At 48.8% G+C, this 5,468-nt stretch overlaps 1 pseudogene; it reads right to left on the reverse strand.

Annotated features, from left to right (window-relative positions):
• On the reverse strand, positions 1-3,929 carry LOC121537208 (annotated as a pseudogene).
• Between the last annotated feature and the right edge of the window lie 1,539 nt (positions 3,930-5,468).

Genomic DNA, 5,468 nt, shown 5'->3' on the forward strand with positions numbered 1-5,468 from the left:
CTACGCTGTGATCGCGCAGTACTCCTGGTGTGCCACGAGACACAGGTAAGGCGTGTCCCAGTGGAGCTGGGTCTGAGGGCACAGGAGCGGGTTGGGTGTTTGTGAGAGAATGTCTATCACCCTCTGCTGGAACCACTGAATGCCCCTGTTCCTCAGATACTGTTTCCTGTGGGGTTTCAACTTGTATACTACCACCCACAGCTGTTCCGTCTGAAAACATGGTCTTGTCTTTGTCATAGCGCAGGCGGAGGTGGTCCACAAAGGAGACTGGACCACTCTGACTCAGAATGATACATGGCAACCAGCGTTGGCTGCTTGTGAAGTTGCGGATGTAGACAGTGTCATTGGGTTTTAACTGTCTCTCCCTCGCGTGGTGGTCATGTCTCTCTTTTTGTTTCTCCTGCTTCCGTTCCACTCGTGCTTTGATGTCCGGACGCAGTAGATCCAGGTGAGCTTTTGGCTTTCTGCCCATCAACATCTCAGCTGGAGCCTGTCCTGTTGTTGTTTGTGGCGTGATGCGGTACTGGAACAAGAACCGAGAGAGCTTAGTTGTGATGGTTCCCCCAGTCATCCTTTTGAGCCCCTCTTTCAGTGTCTGCACAGCCCGCTCCGCTAAGCCGTTTGAGGCCGGGTGAAACGGAGCACTGCGGACATGGCGAATCCCGTTTCGCCGCATGAATTCTTGGAACAAGTCACAGGTAAAGGTTGTTGCGTTGTCGGACACAAGAGTCAGGCAGACCATGGGTTGCAAACACCTGCCGAAGCTTTTCGATGGTTGTGGTCGCTGTGATGTTGCTCATGATGTGAGCCTCCAGCCACTTGGAGTGCGTGTCCACCATGGCAAGGAACATGTGACCCACGAAAGGGTCTGCAAAGTCTATGTGCAGCCTGGACCATGGGCGGTCAGGCCACTCCCACAGATGTGGTGGCGCGGGCGGCACCATCTTCTGGTTGCTCTGGCACTCAGAACATGATTTCACTCTGTTTTCTACGTCCTGATCCATGTTAGGCCACTAGATGTAAGATCTGGCTAAACTTTTCAACCGGGAGGCACCCGGGTGAGCCTCATGGACCTCATCCATGACTTGTGCATGGCCAGGGGGTGGAACAACCACTCTGGACCCCCAGAGTATGCAACCATCCTGCACACTCAGCTCAGTTTTGTGCTTTGCATAAGGTCCTCTATGACAGGAGGCCAACCCTGCATAAGGAATCTTTTCACTTGGGACAGGATAGGATCCCGGTCTGTCCCATTTGATCTGTTTGGAATTCACAGGTGAGTTTGACAATCTCTCCATTAGGAAAATTGTCTCAGGAGGCACCACAGTTGTGGCAGGCATCTCTGGTAGCAGGAGACGGCTGAGCGTGTCTGCGCTTGCATTGTCCTTCCCCGCTCTATACACTATAGTGTACTGGTAAGCTGACAGTGTGAGGGCCCAGCGCTGTATCCTTGCTGAAGCCATGGGAGCAATGCATCTTGATTCACTGAAAAGGCTCATCAGTGGTTTGTGGTCAGTGCATATGGTGAAATGACGACCGTAGAGGTACTGATGGAAGCGTTTCACTGCAAAGACTATGGCCAGACCTTCCTTGTCTAATTGTTAATAACCTTTCTCAGCACTCGTCAGCGTGCGTGATGCGAATTCAATGGGTTTCTCTGATCCGTCCTCCATCTGATGAGAGAGTACTTTGTCTTGGTCAAAATGAACCAGCAGTTGTGCTGATTGTAGTAGTGCTTTCACTTCCTTGAAAGCTTTCTCTTGTGCTGGCCCCCACTTCCATTTACAGTCTTTGTGGAGCAGCTGATAAAGTGGAGTCAACACTGTTGACAGCTCAGGGAGGAACTTACCATAGTAGTTCACCAAGCCCAGGAACGACCTGAGCTCGGGCACATTCTTGGGGTTTGGAGCATCCTTGATTGCCCTGACTTTGTCCTCCACAGGACACAGACCCTGCACTGTGATATTGTGACCTAGGTATGTCACACTCTGTGCTTGAAATGTGCACTTGCTACGCTTTAGGCGCAGCTCTGCCTCAGAGAATCTCTTTAACACCTGGTCCAGATGGTGGAGGTGCTCCTCCTCCGTCTCCCCTGTAACCAGGATGTCGTCCAAGTACACTGCTACATGAGGTATTCCCTGCAGCAGATTGTCCATTGTCCTCTGGAAAACGGCTGGGCTGGACGCCACTCCAAAAACTAAGTGGTTGTACCTGAACAAGCCTCTGTGCGTGTTGACTGTGACATACTCTTTTGAGTCCTCGTCCAGGAGGAGCTGTTGGTAGGCGTGACTCATGTCAAGCTTTGAGAACGTCTTGCCTCCTGCAAGCTTTGTGAACAGGTCCTCCACCCGCGGTAGCGGGTAAGCGTCTAGCTTAGAGGCCCTGTTGATGGTGAGTTTGTAGTCCCCACATATACACACGTGCCGTCACTTTTCAGAACGGGAACGATTGGAGCTGCCCAGCGGGAGAACTGAATGGGAGTAATGATGTTTGTTTCCTGCAGCCGCTCCAACTCATCCTCCACTTTCTTTTTCATGGCGTAAGGCACTATCCTGGGCTTGAAAAAGCGAGGCTCGGCCTGAGGATCCACAAACAGCTCAACTGTAGTGCCCTGCAGTGTGCCCAGTTCATCTTTCAAAATCTCAGGGTACTTTTGAATGACATCCTCAGTCACTCTGGTGTGTTTTATCTCCCCCCAGTTCAGTTGTATTTTGTTTAGCCAGTCACGCCCTAGTAAACTAGCCCCATTCCCTTTCACCACCAGGAGCCGTGCTCTCGCTTCCTGGCTGTTGTATGCAATGTCCACCTCTAGAGCCCCCAGCAATGGTATGGTCTCCCCGGTGTACGTACGCAGTCTGATCCCTGCCGGTGTGAGGGCAGAAGCCTGTTTTGAGCCCCACATTTGTTTGTAGGTCTCCTCACTGATGAGAGGCAGAGGCCCCCGTGTCAACATCCATCCTCATCTGCTTTCCATCTACCTCCACTGTAGCATAGATAGGCTCTGCGCGCGGCTCACTCACATTAAACATGTTGTAGGAACAATGTTCTTCTTCCTCCTCTGTGCTCTCTAGGTGGTGTGCTGCTGACTGCGGCTTCGGTGCTGTGAACTTGCCCTGCCCAGTAAACCCACCCTCTGGCTTGCTCCTAGGACCCCTGCATTTTTTAGCTAAATGTCCCTTTTTGTTGCAATTGTGACAGACAGTATCCTTGTGTTCTTCCACATCTGAAACATTCCACTGCTTTTCCCCTTTTTCCTCCTGCCGCCTCTTTTGTCACCTGATTCACTGCACAACTTCCAGTTGGCCTTTTGAATATGTTTCACATTACTAGCGGCCATCTCCATCCCTTGAGATAGTTCCAATGCTCTCTTGAAAGTCAGTGTGGCTTCCCCCCACAACCGGCGCTGTATGCTGTCCTCATTAATGCCACAGACTAATCTGTCACGGAGCATGTCCTCTAACATAGCCCCAAACTCACAATGTTCAGAGAGTTCACATAATTCAGCAACAAAGTTAACAACAGACTGACCTGTTTTCCGAAAATGGCAGTTAAACTTGAACCTCTGGACAATCACTGAAGGATTTGGATTGTGGTGAGTCTGAACGAGAGCAACTAGATCCCCAAAAGGAATTTCTCCCGGTCTCCGTGGTGTAGCCAAATTCCTCATTAGCGTGTAGGTTTTAGCCCCACACACACTCGAGAATAGAGCGCTGTTTAGCCTCATCTGTAATTCCATTTGCCAAGAAAAAGTGTCCCAACCTTTCCACATATTCCGTCCAGTCCTCGTTCTCTTCCACAAACTCAGTGATAGTCCCAAACATTGCCATTATAACGCCAACTTGTCCTTGATCCTCGTTAGCGATTTTCACTTGCTGCTGATTGTCCCCGTCAGCGTTTCCCTCCAGCGGCGGCTGCTCTCCGTCGCTCATTAAGCTAGCTAGCTAACTGACTACATCCACTGTTTCTTAGCTAGCTAGCACATCGCCCTGTACATGTTGATCAAGTTTTATCCTCGTCGCCAAAAAGATGTAGTAACTTGACAAGGAATGCCCACACGCATTTCAATATTACTTTCTTTTACAGTAAAAAATATTGTTGGAAACTGTTGGAATACCCGCCCATATGACCATTACGTGCCTCTGTGGTGGCCATAGATATAATTCCAGTGACCTATTTCAAAAACAACTTGTGTATCTTGAATAATTTGATATCAATGAGATGGGCACATGTAGTAGTTACAGAATCTAATATATACAGTGGGGGAAAAAAGTATTTAGTCAGCCACCAATTGTGCAAGTTCTCCCACTTAAAAAGATGAGAGAGGCCTGTAATTTTCATCATAGGTACACGTCAACTATGACAGACAAATTGAAGAAAGAAATTCCAGAAAATCACATTGTAGGATTTTTAATGAATTTATTTGCAAATTATGGTGGAAATTAAGTATTTGGTCACCTACAAACAAGCAAGATTTCTGGCTCTCACAGACCTGTAACTTCTTCTTTAAGAGGCTCCTCTGTCCTCCACTCGTTACCTGTATTAATGGCACCTGTTTGAACTTGTTATCAGTATAAAAGACACCTGTCCACAACTTCAAACAGTCACACTCCAAACTCCACTATGGCCAAGACCAAAGAGCTGTCAAAGGACACCAGAAACGAAATTGTAGACCTGCACCAGGCTGGGAAGACTGAATCTGCAATAGGTAAGCAGCTTGGTTTGAAGAAATCAACTGTGGGAGCAATTATTAGGAAATGGAAGACATACAAGACCACTGATAATCTCCCTCGATCTGGGGCTCCATGCAAGATCTCACCCCGTGGGGTCAAAATGATCACAAGAACGGTGAGCAAAAATCCCAGAACCACATGGGGGGACCTAGTGAATGACCTGCAGAGAGCTGGGACCAAAGTAACAAAGCCTACCATCAGTAACACACTACGCCGCCAGGGACTCAAATCCTGCAGTGTCAGACGTGTCCCCCTGCTTAAGTCAGTACATGGCCAGGCCCGTCTGAAGTTTGCTAGAGTGCATTTGGATGATCCAGAAGAGGATTGGGAGAATGTCATATGGTCAGATGAAACCAAAATAGAACTTTTTTGGTAAAAACTCAACTCGTCGTGTTTGGAGGACAAAGAATGCTGAGTTGCATCCAAAGAACACCATACCTACTGTGAAGCATGGGGGTGGAAACATCATGCTTTGGGGCTGTTTTTCTGCAAAGGGACCAGGACGACTGATCCGTGTAAAGGAAAGAATGAATGGGGCCATGTATCGTGAGATTTTGTGTGAAAACCTCCTTCCATCAGCAAGGGCATTGAAGATGAAACGTGGCTGGGTCTTTCAGCATGACAATGATCCCAAACACACCGCCCGGGCAACGAAGGAGTGGCTTCGTAAGAAGCATTTCAAGGTCCTGGAGTGGCCTAGCCAGTCTCCAGATCTCAACCCCATAGAAAATCTTTGGA

The sequence above is a fragment of the Coregonus clupeaformis genome, chromosome 24 (assembly GCF_020615455.1).
Source record: "Coregonus clupeaformis isolate EN_2021a chromosome 24, ASM2061545v1, whole genome shotgun sequence".
NCBI classification, from domain to species: Eukaryota; Metazoa; Chordata; class Actinopteri; order Salmoniformes; family Salmonidae; genus Coregonus; species Coregonus clupeaformis.